General features: G+C 44.5%; 1 protein-coding gene across 4 annotated transcripts in view; it reads left to right on the top strand.

Annotated features, from left to right (window-relative positions):
• Positions 1-15,986, top strand: part of oca2 (oculocutaneous albinism II) — a 546,847-nt gene that overhangs the window by 45,318 nt on the left and 485,543 nt on the right. The gene's annotated exons all lie outside the window — the stretch shown is intronic.

Below are 15,986 nucleotides of genomic sequence, written 5' to 3'. Positions count from 1 at the left end.
CCTTAACATTAGCTGTGCTATATTTTAATTTGTGCAGCAAGGTAAAGAATTAAAAAGCTTTTTTGCAGCTGACCGTGGCGTGGGTTAAAAAGAGAGGACCCTATTCACCACTCCTCATCTCTAGTAACTATTATAACTCATGATACAGTGCATCATTTGGAATAAGAAAACCGATGTATTCAGTCCCTTGAGTTTATAATGCTATTCAATTTGAACATGTCTTATCTGCTCCTCGGCTTCATTTCCCTGCCATTTCCTTCATATGATTTGGTGTATCTCCGTCCTGAAAAATTCAACTGCCCAACTTTCTGAAAAGCTTTAGATTTTCCTCCGGGACATGAATATGAATTTAGATGAGCTTATCCTTTTGGTTAAGTATTCTGCTGTGATATTGGAATGTTCAGCTCTCCTTTGGGAATGAGTGTCCATGGTTATCTTATACTCATTCCAGCTCACCTATTATCACATGTACATTATCTCTGAGCACTCTGCCAGTCACCGTTTCCTGCCTGTGTTCAGGTGGAAGTGTTAACTCAAAAGTTGCTTTTATAAGTTTTCCACTTGTGTTCAATTCAGCTGTTTGAACTTGTAACTTTTCAACTGTCAGTCTTAACAGTGTGGCTCCATTTCTTTTGCAAAGTTGTATGAAAGTTTGTTTTATTTTATTCTTGGTCTTATTTGAAAGCAAATAATACTTCCTCACAAATTGAGAGTTTTCTTGAAAGCAATCTTTTCTCTTATTTCTTCCATTCCTTTCTTATCTTTTTTTTCTATCCTCAAGTTATTTCTCATTCTCTTTACCCCCTCTCCCTCTTCCTCCACACTCTCAATCTCTTCACCTCCTCCTCCATAAACAGCCTCTCTTTCTCCTCTCTCACTCTCCTCCATTACCCTAGCTGTGTATCTCACATGCACTCTTCTCCCTCTTTTTTCCTTGTTTACACTCTTCTGCCTCTCTTTCTTCTTACTTCCTTTTTCCCTTCTTCCTCAGACGCAATTGCATTTCTCCTTTTCTGTTCCTCTTTCTCTGTTCCTCTTTCTCTCCATCTCTCTGCCTTTCTCCTACACTCTTTTTTTCCCTGTCAGCCTTCCTTTCTCACATTCTCTGTTAAATAAATTAAAATGTGATCTATCAAGCCAGATTTCAGTCTGGGATCTGACGTGTACAGTAATAACAGCTTGTGTTCGGAATCACAGGTAGTCCGGATGGGTCGAGATGGAAGGTTTGCATCCTAAAAGACATTAGTGAACCTTAATAATGTATGATCATTCTGTGGTCACTTTACTGTGGCACTCTCTTTCAATTCTAGATTTTTTTCACTTGATTTTAAATTCTATCAGTGAGGTTTGAAACTGTGACCTGAGGGCATTACTGGTCCAGTGATATTAATATGATGCCCCTGTTTCTGTGAGATTATAAAAGGACAGTTACTGTGGTCAAATACATGGTCAGATGCCCAAGAATGAACTGAAATTATTAGCAGAAGAATCAGACTAACTGGTACAGACAAAAGAGAGGTAATGTTACCATCGTTTCAGAGGACCATAGGACTGCTCTCTCATGGCAGACAGATGACTAATGGTGCGTTTAGGCAGAGAGTCCCCATGTCTCAGGATGAGAGGGCAGGACCTTCATGATGACCTTGGCCTGCAGTTTGGTGTCATTCTGTATTGCAAACCAGCCATTCATCCAACTGAGCTAACTGATCCCTGGAGAGAACAAAGCGTATATTGGAATTAATACTCTTATTCAGTAAGGTTTTGCTTCATTCTGGGGTAAAAGAACCTTCTCTGGGAACTGGATAAATATTTTGAATAAGAAAACGTTGCTATGTTTTAAGGGAGAACAGAGGCACAAATTGGTTCCTTCAAGAGGCTGGCAAAAGCATGGTGGGCCCAATGGCCTCTTTCTGTGCAGTGTCGTAGTATATGACGTGAGATGTTGAAATCAGCAGGTTTTGGTTTTAGAAAGTATTTAGAGATTCGGGCAGGGTGGGGGGGGGGGGGGGTGGTTGCGGAAGAGGAGGGAGAATTTTCCTTTCACTAATGTGGCTTAAACAATGAGAAAAGGGGGAAAATATCAAATTTAAAAATTTAGAATATTAGCGAGAAATGTTTTTGCTATTTTGCCCTTGAATCTTTGTTGGCGACTTCTGAACCTTGCCACTGATCAGCGACTGCCTTTATCTCCATGTGTTTTGTATCTCATTAAACAAAGGGAGCTCAGGAATTAAAGGTCCATTCCAATTCCCCTCTCCTCTGAGAAACTGGATGGTGCACATATCTGGCAAGTAAATCAGAGAGGATACTTGTTGGCTGTATTTTTTTTTGATGAATGCTTCAACCAACTGCTTTGTTAGGGCAAACATCTCCGTACCGCTAGCACATTTCACCGGATGAGTAAGTCCTCCTGCTGAGAGCCACCCCTCCACCTCCTTTTTGTGAACATCTCCCCTTCCTCTCCCACTCCTGCCTCTGCTCCACCTCCAGTTCCTGTTGCAGCTGTGTAGGTCTGAAATGAAGGTACTCCCTGACTGGGAGTGAGTGTTAGAACTTGGGCAACTTTCAGAGCCACACTACTCCATCTAAATGGACATTTGCACTCCATTCTGACTGACATAATTTCTCTCAGTCCCATCATTAACACATGAACCATGACTTCCATTAGGAAAATAAAGTTGCCATAGTCCTACTGGGCTACAGGGCTACTCTCTCCTTAGAGAGAAATGACTGGTGGTGGTCTCCCTGCAATCAAAACCTGCACCCCCATTATAAGTGTTTAAAGACTTAACAGCAATCTAGGTTTGTTCAATCCATCACATCAGACGAATGACACTTTGATCTTTTACTATAAATTCTGTGTCCTATGATCCTGCTCCACTAGCTACCTGATGAAGGAGCAGTGCTCCGAAAGCTTGTACTTCCAAATAAACCTGTTGAACTACATCCTGTTGTTGTGGTTTTTAACTTTGTCCATCCCAGTACTACACTGGCACCCTCACATTATGCAATAGGAAAGATGTTGTTAAACTTGAAAGGGTTCAGAAAAGATTTATAATGACGTTGCCGGGTGTGGAGGGTTTGAGCCAAAGGGAGAGGCTGAAAAAGCCGGGGTGATTTTTGCCCTGGATGCTGAGGGGTGACCTTCTAGAGGTTAATAAAATCATAAGGAGCATGGATAGGATGTATAGACAAGATCTTTTTCCCAGGGCAGGGGAGACCAAAACTAGAGGGCATAGGTTTAAGGTGAGAGGGGAAAGATTTAAAAGGGACCTGAGAGGGAACTTTTTCATACAGAGGGCGGTGCGTGTATGGAATGAGCTGCCAGAGGGAAGTGGTGGAGGCTGGTACAATGAAAACATTTAAAAGGCATCTGGATGGGCACATGAAATGGAAGAGTTTAGTGGGATATAGGCCAAATGGGACTAAATTAATTTAGGCCTTCTGGTTGGCATGGATGAGTTGGACCGAAGGGTTTGTTTTTGTGTTGAACAACTGTGATTTAATCCAAAGCTCACCACATCACACCTCAGGAGAGGGGAGAGGTTGAGAAGGATAGGCTTTCATGGTAACCTCAGCCAGAGTAGGTTTTGACCACAGTTTGCATTGCAGCCCAGCCAACTAAGATCATCAACCCCAGAATTGCAATCTGGGGTTGGGAGGAAGCCAGCAGCATGATTGGCAAATATTACTATTAACCCTATCGCAAAGAGACTTATTGAAAAATGTTTCATCTAAAAATGAGTCATAAAGTTCCTGGGGCTGTATATTGCAGCAAAAATCTCCATTATTGTTGTGGTTCAATGTAGCACCCGAGCTACAAATCTTCTCACAAACTTTGAAATCTCCATCATTTTGAGAAGATTCCTTACCGTCTAAAATTAATGGGCTTCTACTGGAATCTTGGAGTTCTGTTTTGAATTAAATTTAAACAATAAAAACCAACACTGGGCACTATTGCACAGCCAATCCATGTAACCCACACATCTTTGGACTGTGGGAGGAAGCCAGAGCACCCTGAGGAAACTCTCTCAGACACTGGGAGAATGTGCAAACTCCACACAAATAGTCACCCGAGAATAGAATCAAACCCTGTGAGGCAGCAATGCTAGATTAGATTAGATTACTTAGTGTGGAAACAGGCCCTTCGGCCCAACAAGTCCACACCGACCCGCCGAAGCGCACCCACCCATACCCATTCCCCTACACCTAACACTGTGGGCAATTTAGCATAGCCAATTCACCTAACCTGCACATCTTTGGACTGTGGGAGGAAACCGGAGCACCGGGAGGAAACCGGAGCACCCGGAGGAAACCCACGCAAACACGGGGAGAATGTGCAAACTCCACACAGTCAGTCGCCTGAGGCAGGAACTGAACCCGGGTCTCCAGCGCTGTGAGGCAGCAGTGCTAACCACTGTGCCACCGTGCCGCCCGGTGCTAACCTCTGAGCTTTTGTACTGGCCATAAATGGTGATGTTTTTCAATAGCTATCATGAGTGGTACAGTTGAATTAATGTTCAACAGCGAACTTTGAGGGCTGACACCCTCCCAAATAGCAAGTCGAACGGCAATCATCATGAGGCGCTGTCTGGCATGAAGGTCTATCCATTCTGCATGTGTGCACTATCACTGTTCTAAACACTGAGCAGAGGAGGCTGCTGAACAAGAGGGCAGGAGTGCACCCCCAACATTTCCAAAACCATTTATTTCGCAAGTTGTGATGAAACCAATTTTGTTACTGAGCCAAGCACCGATTCTTCAAAGTATCCCTCACTGACAGTTTACACTAGAACATAGAACATAGAAAAGTACAGTACAGAACAGGCCCTTCGGCCCATGATATTGTGCCGAGGATAGATCCTAATGTAAAATAAAATAACCTAACCTATGCACTGCTCAATTCACTACTATCCATGTGCATGTCCAGCAGTCGCTTAAATGTCCCTAATGACTCTGCTTCCACCACCACAGCTGGCAACGCATTCCATGCATTCACAACTCTCTGTGTAAAGAACCTACGTCTGACATCTCCTGTATATGTCTCTCCTAATATCTCAAAACTATGACCCCTCATTCCAGTCAATCCTGCCCTGGGGAAGTGTCTCTGGCTATTGACTCTATCCATGCCCCTCATTACCTTGTATACCTCGATCAGGTCCCCTGTCTTCCTCCTCCTTCTCTCCAGAGAGAAAAGTCCGAGCTTAGTAAACCTCTCTTCGTAAGACAAGCCCTCCAGTCCAGGCAGAATTCTGGTAAAGCTTCTTTGCACCCTCCCCAAAGCCTATATATCTATCTTATAGTAGAGCAACCAGAACTGGACACAATATTCCAAGTGTGGTCTCACCACGGACTTAGAGCTGTAGCAAAACCTCACAGCTCTTAAACTCGATCCCCTGTTAATGAAAGTCAAAACACCATATGCTTTTTTAACAGTCCTATCCACTTGGGTGGCAACTTTCAAGGATCTGTGTACTTGAACACCAAGATACCTCTGTTCCTCCACACTGCCAAGAATCCTGTCTTTAATCCTATATTCAGCGTTCAAGTTCAACCTTCCAAAATGCATCACTTTGCATTTATCCAGGTTGAACTCCATCTGCCATTTCTCAGCCCAGTTCTGCATCTTGTCTATGTCGTGCTGCAGCCTGCAGTGGCCCTCGATACTATCGACGACACCTCCAACCTTTGTGTCATCTGCAAATTTACTAACCCACCCCTCAACCTCTTCATCCAAGTTATTTATAAAAATTACAAAGAGCAGAGGCTCAAGAACAGAGCCCTACGGGACCCCACTCAACACTGTCCTCCAGGCAGAATACTTTCCATCTACAACCACTCTGCCTCCTGTCAGCCTAATCAACACAAACTCTTGTCATAAGAAACTCCCTTCACACCCAGATCAACTTAAGAGCTTTCTCCAGTATTGAAGGTGATTTTATGGAATGTAATTTGTTCCACTGCTCTAGAGACCCTGGAATTACTGTTCCAAAACCTCACTGATGTCCAAAATGGAAACCAATTTTGTGAGTACGCTCTGCCTATTTCCCTTGGACTGCTTGGCATTTATCCATTTCCTGTGGGCCTCTTTGCCCATTAACTGCATTGTGATCACCTTTTCTGAATGTGTTACCGTGTAATTCTCTATTTCACTGTTGCACTTCAGTGACTTTAGCGTCCTCTGGTGCTCTGAAGCTACACAAATTACTCCACTTAATAAAGAATCAAAATAATTGGGAATCACGTATGAGATGTGTGTAACTTCTCTTTGATAGTAGTGATGCGTAGCATGTACCTGGCCCCTCACTCTGATATTAAGACTTCTCAAGCCTCAAGGTTGAATGGAAGATGATTGGAAGATTTTGGCTTCAACCATGGCTGAGCATATGAAAGGATTGATATCCTTCTTTTGTAATCAATTTAAAACTATTGTCCCTACTGCTTACCTTAATTTCTACATAGCCGAATTAGTCCTGTTGGTCTGTACTGCCAGGGGAATGGAATTTGTATTGGCCTGTTTATAATTCCCAGGAGTAATTCACCCTGCATCTTTTGCTGCTCGAACTCCAGCAGTCAGTTAAATTGGTCGGTTGGGTTCTCACCGGTGACAATCCTTTATGGCCTGGACAGTACCCTGTTTCTTTGTGTACTTGCTGCCAGTGTGCTTTCTGAGTGCCTGCCTACTACATCCCTGTAACTACTTCTCATTTCAGTAATACTTCACCCGCTGTCACTGGCTAATTTTCTCAGTAGCTTCGCGAGTGTGGTGCTGGAAAAGCCCTTCATCAGGAATAGAGACAGGGAGCCTCCAGGGTGGAGACATAAATGGGGGGGGGGGCTGGGGAGAAGGTCGCAAAGAGTACAATAGGTGAATGGGGGTGGGGATGGAGGTGATAGGTCTGAGGGGAGGGTGGGGTGGATAAGTGGGAAGGGAGATTGGCAGGTAGGAAAGGTCATGAGGACAGTGCTGAACTGGAAGGTTGGAACTGCGGTAAGGTGGGGGGAGGGGAAATGAGGAAACTGATGAAGTCCGCATTGATGCCCTGGGGTTGAAGTGTTCTGAGGAGGAAGTTGAGGTGTTCTTCCTCCAGGCGTCGGGTGGTGAGGGAACGGTGGTGGAGGAGGCCCAGGACCTGCATGTCCTCGGCAGAGTGGGAGGGGGAGTTGAAATGTTGGGCCATGGGGTGGTGGGATTGATTGGTGCGGGCATCCCAGAGACGTTCCCTAAACCACTCTGCGAGGAGGCATCCAGTCTCCCCAGTGTAGAGCAGACTGTATCGTGTACAATGGATACAATAAATGACATTGGTGGATGTGCAGGTGAAACTTTGGATGTGGAAGGCTCTTTTGGGGCCTTGGATGGAGGTGAGGTAGGAGGTGTGGGCGCAGGGTTTGCAATTCCTGCAGTGGCAGGGGAGAATGCCAGGACGGGAGGGTGGGCTGTTGGGGAGTGTGGACCTGACCAGGTAGTCACGGAGGGAACAGTTTTTGCAGAAAGCGGAAAGGGGTGGAGAGGGAAATATATCCCTGGTGGTGGGGTCCGTTTGGAGGTGGCGGAAATGTCGGCGGATGATGCAATTAATGCGAAGGTTAGTAGGGTGGAAGGTGAGGACTGGGAGGGTTCTGTCCTTGTTACAGTTGAAGGGGTGGGGTATGAGGGCGGAGGTGCGGGATGTGGATGAGATGCGTTAGGGGGCATCTTCAACCACGCGGAAGGGAAATTGCAGTCTCTGAAGAAGGAGGCCATCTGGTGTGTTCTGTGGTGGAATTGGTCCTCCTGGGAGCAGATACGGCAGAGGCGGAGGAATTGGGAATACGGGATGGCATTTTTGCAGGAGGTAGGGTGGGAAGAGGTGTAATCCAGGTAGCTGTGGGAGTCGGTGGGTTTGTAAGAAAATGTCAGTGTCAGGTCGGTCGTCATTAATGGAGAGGGAGAGGTCCAGGAAGGAGAGGGAGGTGTTAGAGATGGTCCAGGAGAATTTAAAGTTGGGGTGGTATGTGTTGATAAGTTGGTGAACTGCTCAACCTCCTCGCGGGAGCACGAGGTGGTGCTGGTGCAGTCATCAATGTAGCGGAGGAAGAGGTGGGGAGTGGTGCCGGTGTAAATACGTAAGATCGACTGTTCTACGTAGCTGTCAAAGAGACAGGCATAGCTGGGGCCCATACAGGTGCCCATGGCTACCCCTTTGGTCTGGAGGAAATGGGAGGATTTGAAGGAGAAATTGTTAAGAGTGAGGACCAGTTCAGTCAAATGAATGAGAGTGTCAGTGGAAGGATACTGTTGGGGATGTCAGGAGAGGAAGAAATGGAGGGCTTGGAGGCCCTGGTCATGGTGGATGGAGGTGTAGAGGGATTGGATATCCATGGTGAAGATGAGGCGTTGGGGGCTGGGGAAATGGACGTCTTGGAGGAGCTGGAGGGTGTGGGTGGTGCCTCGAACGTATGTGGGAAGTTCCTGGACTAGGGGGGATAGGACAGTATCAAGGTAGTTGGAGAGGAGTTCGGTGGGGCAGGAGCAGGCTGAGACAATGGGTCGGCCAGGGTGGTCAGGCTTGTGGATCTTGGAAGGAGGTAGAATCGGGCAGTGAGGGGTTCCTGGACTATGAGGTCGGACGCTGTTGGTGGGAGATCTCCTGTGGTGATGAAGTTCTGTATGGTATGGGAGTTGATGGTTTGGTGATGGTGGGGTGGGGTCCTGGTTGAAGGGACGGTAGGAGGAGGTGTCTTCGAGTTGGTGTCTGGCTTCAGCGGTGTAGAGATCCAGCACCACACTCTTGACTGACTTCCAGAATCTGCTGTCCTCACTTTCTCCTACTCTCTCAATAGTTTGCCACATACTCCACAATGGGTCTTTTCCTGCACTGTCTTCATCTTCACAGGCTTTCCTGTTCTGTGGCTCATTGCCAAAATTCAGCTTGAGGTCTATTGCTTCACTGACTACAACCACAGGTTATAGTCCAACAGGTTTATTTGAAAGTACAAGCTTTTGAAGCACAGCTCCCTTGTCAGGTTAAACCTATTGGACTACATACCACCTGGGCATGTTCTGGGAGAAGCTTGCTTGGGATTATTGTGCCTGATGCCATCAAAATTCAAAATCAAGTTCATCATATCAGAGGCAGAGATAATGCTAGGAGAGGGATCCTGAGCCATCAAACTGCCCCGAAACCAAACATCTCCAGCATCTGGGCCAATATGTAGTAGAATGTTTTGGGCGAAGTTTAGCCTTACCAAGAGATCTGAGGATGTCTTCACCTGGAAAGACGTTATGACACAGTTCTTCAGTTCGGCTTTGCTTACTCTAGATGCTGACATTCCTGGAGATCAGTTCGATGTTTAACAATGACTGAAACGTTCAAATGCTTTAAACATTTATTGAAAGATTGCCTTTTAGCAGCCACCCAGCCCAGTATACCCGTGCAGCTGCAGATTGAAATTCCAGACAGCACTCTGCCATGGAAATCTTGGCCAGTGTTCAGTGAGGTGGCTGACTTCAAAATGAACTAATTACTACCAGAGAGGAATATTACCAAATTTGTACTGACACTGAAATGTTATGGATGGTTTTGAAGACCATCATTTTCATCATTCATTAATCTAATTACTCATTGCTATGCTTCTCCATTATGCTTTACTTTTAATGTGGTGCTAATAAATCCGGTGATTTGTAAGCTTTTTGTTCCAATTCATGTGCCCATAAAGATTCCGTGGGTGCAATTAGTTTTAAAATGAGTCTTCTCATCTCATTCACAATTCTGAGAATGGTCTCTGACACATTCAAAGCAGCGGTTTGGCTGGCATGTGTTCATTTCCGCACTCTGCCTAGGGGCGGCACAGTAGCTCAGTGGTTAGCGATGCTGCCTCACAGTGCGAGGGACCTGGGGGTTCGATTCTAGCCTCGGGCAGCTGTCTGTGTTTGCATATTCTCCCCATGTCTGCATGGGTTTCCTTTGGGTGCTCCAGTTTCCTCCCGCAGTCCAAAAACATGCAGGTTAGGTGGATTGGCCAAGCTTAAATTGCCCCATATAGTGTCCAGGGACGTGTAAGGATGTGGATTAGTGATGGGAAATATCAGGGATCAGGGATCAGGTAGTGGGGAAGTGGCTGAGGGAGGGATGCTCTTTGGAGGGTCAGTGCGGATTTGATGGGCTGAATGGCCTGCTTCCACACATGTAGGGATTCTATGAAATCTCCTTTCCAGGAGGTTGAAAAGACATGGCTTTCTGAAGGATAGATTGTTTACAGAGGCAGTACTGCTGCCTGTTAAGAGATGAGAAGTTGGAAAAATCACTTTGAATGTTGAATTGTTGTCTGATTAATGGCAGGGATGACTGTGGTTATGCACAGGAGTCTCTGTGGTATGTTGTAACATAACTGTGCCCTCCTTGATTGGGGCACTGTTAGAAGTTTGGAAATCCAGCTGAGGGCAGAGATAGCAGCTGCTGAGTCTCCATGCATAGACTGCTGACGAGCATTGTTGGAAGACATACCTTGAGGTCTGAGATGAACCTATACTAAAACAGTTGATGACTAGTAGTGGATGAGTTAGAAAGTGTGCGATTTCTGATTCTTTTCTAAGTCTGGCAGTAGGGTAGGACAGCTTTCTGAAACCTGTCATTAGGCTCGAACTGGGTATCAGTCACTGGAGGAAATCTAATGTTAGAGGGAAACTAGGAGCAGGATCAGGCCCTTCAGCCCTCTAAGCTTGCCCTGCCACTCAACATGATCATCTATCTTCATGCCATATTCTCACTTTCTTTCCATACCCCTTAAATGCCTATTAATATCTTAAGCTTTTTCAATCTCTTTCTTGAATATACTGAACAATGTGATCTAGATCATCTTCTATATTGCACAGAATTCCACAGGTTGGCCATCCTCTAAGTGAAGGCCTGTTTTTACATCTCAGTCCTCAGTGGCCTATGTCCCATCCTGAGACTGTGACCCTGGTTCTCGATTCTTCAGTCTTGGGAAACGCCCAATATTAGCAATAGGGTCTGGCCCCTAGGCTGCAGAACCCTGGAGGAACGTCTGCTGAGGAAGGCTCAACCTAATTCAGGAGAAGTGATGGCCTTGTCATATTATTACTGGACTGTTCGTCCAAAGAACCAGGTATTACTCTGGGGACCTGGGTTTGAATCCTGCCACAGCAAATTCAATAAAAATTTGGAATTAAGAATCTAATATGATCACAACATATTACTGACTGCCTGAGGGGAAAAAGCCTGGTTTACTGATGTCCTTTAGGGAAGGAAACTGCCAATCTTATCTGTTCTAGCCTACATGTGACTGCATAGCCACAGCAACTCTTGACTTTCTCTTGGCAATTAAGAATGGGCAATGAATGCTGGTCTAACCAGCAGTGCCCTCATCAATGAATGAAAATAAAAAAAAGACAAAAATGATGTCGCCAGAGGAAATGACATCACCAATCCAAGGAAACCTAAACACATAAGTAGAAAGCGGGCCATACCACCAATACATCAGCTGGGGGCTCACTGATGATGTTAGGCGAAAGTGAGTACTGGAGATGCTGGAGATTAGAGTCAAGGGTGTGGTGCTGGAAAAGCACAGCTGGTCAGGCAGCCTCCGAGGATCAGGAAAATCAATGTTTTGGGCAAAAGCCCTTCATCACTGATGATGTTACCTAGTATGGTGATGAAACGTCTGAAAATGAACCTTCCAGCTCATCAAGCAAACCTCCATCCAGAACCTCAACCTGAGCTACAAATCTTCTCAAAACTCACTAATAATAAAAGAAAACTGCCTGATTCTGATCAGGCACTTAACTGGCCAGCATTGAGCATTCCCTGGGATTTCAGAGCTTTGGATGGAAGTCCCACCTAATCAGATTACCAGGGATTTCCTCCTGACTGTCAGCATAACTGGGAGTGGTTGACCTTCAGTGGGTAACCTTCCCAAAGCTGGATCCGTTGAACAGGCACCCAGGGAGTGCTGAGCCTATGGAATTCACTACCACAAAATGACTGATGCCAAGCCTTGTATTTTCAGAAAGGAGGTAGATTCAGCTCTTGTGACCAAAGAAGCATCAAGGCAGGAGGGCGGGATTAGGGTACTGAGCTCGATGATCAGCCATGATCATATTGAATGGAGGATCAGGCTTGAGGGGCCAAATGATCTACTCCTGTTCTGAGCATCTATGTTTTAATGCACTGAGGACCTTGAACAAGGACCTCCTTAATGCTTGTCAAATTTGCCTTTGTTTTATTCAGTTTCAATGGAGGCATTGTCAGCATTTGTTGCCCATCCCGAATTGCCCTTGAGCTGAGTAGCTTGGTACCTGAGGGGCAGCTAAGAGTCATCACAACATGGTGGAACTGAAGTTACGAGTGAAACTGCAGATTTCATTCCCGAACTCATGTTAGTGAATCCAGGTTGGTGTTAGCGAAAATTAATATAATTTTCATGGTCATGGATTAGCTTTCAATTCCAGATTTATGAACAGAATTTAAATTCTACTGAGTGCCATTGTAGGATTTTGGGGAGTTGGTAATGTATTGATGGCGTGCTAGATAAAAATCATAATTATCCAATTACATGGCAAGGGAAACTTTCAATCCAGAAGGTATTTGACAAGGTGCTGCATGAAAGAACAAGCCCAAGCTATTGAACAGCACTTTGTCCAATAGCCCTTTCATCTCTGGAATCAACCTAGTGAACCTCCTCTGAACTGTCTCCAGTGAAGAGATCAAAACTGGACACAATACTCCTGGTGTGAAAGACTGATTCACAAACTTAGATCTTGGGGGGGGGGGGGGGGGGTTGGGTAGAATTTTGGCTTAGATAAAGGATTGGCTGTCTGACAGAAAGCGGAGGTTTTGAGATAAGCGGGTCCTTCTCTGGATGGTGAGCTGTAACTTGTGGGGTGCTGTAGGGTTCAGTTCTTAGACTTTAGCTATTTACAATCTATATAATGATCTGCAGGCAGGGACAGAGTGTAACGTAGCAGAATTCATGGATACTGAAACAGGTGGGAAAGCAGGCAGTGATGAGGAGATACAAAGTTTGCAGATGGATATTGATAAGCTAAGAGAATAGGCCACAATCTGGCAGATAGAGTTTAATGTGGATAAGTGCAAGGCCTCCATTTTGGCTAGTAAAATGAAAGGGCCAATTGTTTAAATAGGAAGCAGATTCAAAGGGTGTCAGTGCAGAGGGATCTGGGCATCTGTGTGCATGAATCGCAGAAAGTGGGTATGCAGTGCAGCATATCTTAGGCAAATGGAATCCTGTCATTTATTACAAAAGAACTGCATTATGAAAGTAATGTTGTTACAATAATATGAAATGTTGGTGAGACCACTCCTGGAGTATTGTGTCCAGTTTTGATCTCTTCACTGGAGGCAGCTCAGTGGAGGTTCACCAGGTTGATTCCAGGGATGAAGAAGGGCTAATGCCCGAAACGTCGATTCTCCTGTTCCCTAGATGCTGCCTGACCTGCGCTTTTCCAGCAACACATTTCCATCCAGGGATGAAAAGGCTATTGTACGAGGAACAGCTGAATAGTTTGGACTTGTACTGGCTGGAATTCAGAAGGATGAGGGGGAAATCTGACTGAGATATATAAAATGCTAAAGGGAATTGATAAGTTGGACTTTGAACAGTGCCCCACAGTGGGGAGCATGATTCAAACAAGAAGTCATAGATATCGGGTGAGAGGCAGTTGGTTCAAAACTGAGATGAGGGGAAACTACTTCTTCTCTCAGGAGGTTGTGAATCTGTGGAACTCACTGCCCCAGAGTACAGTGGGGGCAGAATCAATCCACAGATTCAAGAAAGAAATAGATATGTTTCTGATGAAAGGCAGGTAAAGGGCTATAGGAAGCAGGCAGGAAAGTGGAGTTGAGACCATGCTAAGATCAGCCATGATCATGTTAAATGGCAGAGCAAGATCAAAGGGCTGAATTGCCAACTCACATTCTTAATTCAAATATTCAGTTCACAAAACGAAGGCACAGCCTTGAAAGTTGCTTTTTAAAGTCTATTTTGCAGCAATGCTGATATTCACATTTATCTTGTGGTATAGTGAAAATGCATATTGGATTGAGATGGTGATGAATAGCATGATTGAACAGTGACATCTGCAGTTGTGTGCAAGAGACTGTGACAAAGAGATGGAATTGTCAGTGCAGTTTACAATGAACAGTATTATGTGCGTTAGTGAAAATAAAAGAATTTGCAGAAACCTACCAGGTTCAGCCAACTATAATTCTGAGGTAAAAGGGAACGACTTCAGGCCACAAAGTATCAGAAGAGTTGAGGTTAGCCCTCGCTGAACATGTAGAACCCATAGTCACAAGTGTCATGGCAACATAAACCACATTATCTTCAATCTGCATTCAAATAATACATTGTTATAAAAAACATCTGGTGAAAAAAAATCACAGTTCCCAGTGATGAATAGATTCTAGCATCAGTCTGTAATTTAAACAATTTTCTCTGATTAACTTTCCTGTTCCTCGATTATGGAGTCTCAATCTTCCCTTCTGCTCTGTTCCTGGGGCTTCGACTGACATCACCAACTTATATTTATGTAGCATCGTTAACATGAAGAAAATTCCCAATGTGTTACACGATTGTGTTATAAACCAAAATTAAACAGTGAAGCACACAAGGAGATTTTTGGCTAGATGACCCAAAGCTTGGTCAAAGAGGTAGTTTGTAAGAAATGGAAGGAAAGGTTGAGGGATGAAGGGTGAGAGGGAGGGTGGGATGGCCACCACTGGAGGAGAGATGCTTAGGAGAACAGAATTGGAGGATTACTGATATCTCCATAATGTGGAGATGCTGAAGTTGGACTGACGTGGACAAGGTCAAAAATCAAACAACATCAGGCTATAGTCCGATGGGTTTATTTGAAATTGCAAGCTTTTAGAGCTCAGCTCCTTTCTCGGGCATGGTATGATAGAGAGGTATAAGATACAGTATTTATAAGCAAAAAGTTAATAACTTTAAAACTAGCTGCCATTATTGAATCCATTCTTCAGTTAGGAGGTGTAGTTGAGGAAATTCCAGAGATAGGGAGAGGATGAGGACATGATAAGATTTGGAAACAAGGATTTGAATCATAGAATCAGGTTCCTGCACTTCTTGTGACTTACATTTACTTTATTTCATTCACTTGAGAATGGGATAGTTCATAGTGTTAAGTTTGAGGTGTTTAACAGTAGTGCAAGGGGATGGTAGGGGGTTGAAAGGTAGAAGTTCAAAGGTAGAAGTTGTTTATAGAAGGAGAAGTGAGAAATGATGGGAATGAGGAGGGGTCAGGATGTAAGCATTAGTGAGTGTGTTAAGGGTCAGGTGTGAGCATTAGTGAGTGTGTTAAAGGCCAGGGTGTGAGCATTAGTGAGTGTGTTAAAGGCCAGGGTGTGAGCATTAGTGAGTGTGTGAGGGGTCAGGGTGTAAGCATTAGTGAGTGTGGGAATGGGGTGCAGTCAGCATGCATGGGCAGAGGATTGGCTTGGATTAGAGTCACTGAAGGCTGTACTTCCTCTGTAATCCAAGCTCCAAATGGTGGCAACTTGTCCTAACACCTTATGCAGCACCATCACATTCTATCAGAAAAGAGAGAGAGAAGGAAACATGAATAATTATAAAAGAAACAAAGCTGAAGTAAAAGAAAAGGAAAAGATTAGAAGAAGGAAATAAAAAGGGAAAGAGAAGCAAGTGGGTAACAGGGGCAGGCAATATGAGCACCACATTCTTATGTGTATAACAACATGAGTAAATATCCTATTGGGATTGTTACAACTGCTTATTTGCTGTTCACAGACTTTTCTTCCTTTTTTTATTCTGTTTCTTGGTTATATCTTTTGTATTAAATCATTGCTGTTATGAGAACCAGCTGTCTCAGTTTTCATTCACAGTTCCTATGTCATTGTTTTAAACCTCTGTTCCATTGATGGTTGCACATCATAGTGTATTATGTTTTCTCTCAGTGTACTCGGAATGTATTCTCAGGCCTG

Source organism: Chiloscyllium plagiosum, unplaced genomic scaffold (genome assembly GCF_037043375.1).
Source record: "Chiloscyllium plagiosum isolate Xiang-an unplaced genomic scaffold, Cpla_swu_hap1 HiC_scaffold_6, whole genome shotgun sequence".
NCBI classification, from domain to species: domain Eukaryota; kingdom Metazoa; phylum Chordata; class Chondrichthyes; order Orectolobiformes; family Hemiscylliidae; genus Chiloscyllium; species Chiloscyllium plagiosum.
Note: the sequence above shows the minus strand (reverse complement) of the source record. Positions and strands in the feature narration are given on the sequence as shown.